This window comes from Penaeus monodon, chromosome 33 (genome assembly GCF_015228065.2).
Source record: "Penaeus monodon isolate SGIC_2016 chromosome 33, NSTDA_Pmon_1, whole genome shotgun sequence".
NCBI classification, from domain to species: domain Eukaryota; kingdom Metazoa; phylum Arthropoda; class Malacostraca; order Decapoda; family Penaeidae; genus Penaeus; species Penaeus monodon.
In genome coordinates this window covers 21,376,958-21,377,379 of record NC_051418.1, presented here as the reverse complement: position 1 = coordinate 21,377,379, position 422 = coordinate 21,376,958, and positions in this window count along the sequence as shown.

The following is a 422-nucleotide window of genomic DNA, read 5'->3' as shown; positions in this document are numbered from 1 at the left end:
TCATATGCATATTTGCATATAAAGCATAGAATTTCCGAAGAGACTCCGTGGACAGGTTCGCCTGCTATCCGGGAAACTAAAAACTCACCAAGCCAGTACTCGGAGCTGGGGTTCCCAAGCCGTCTTTGTACTCGTCCAGGATCGGTGAACCTTTCCCGGATGAGGTTCTTCTCTAGCCTTGAAGAACACCGTCCATCCCGCCTCCTTCTGTGTCATGTCGCACCACACCTGGATGCGGCTTCGTGGCATCAGGACACCTGCGGGGAGGAGGCTCTCAGGACGCCGATCAATGAGGTTGTAGTTGCGTTACGGAAAACGAATGGGCCGCTCTTGTTGCAAAGGAAGGCATACTGAGTGAATGGCAGAGAGTGCCTATGCTACTCGTATATTTGTGAACACAAACACACACGTGTGTCGGTGCG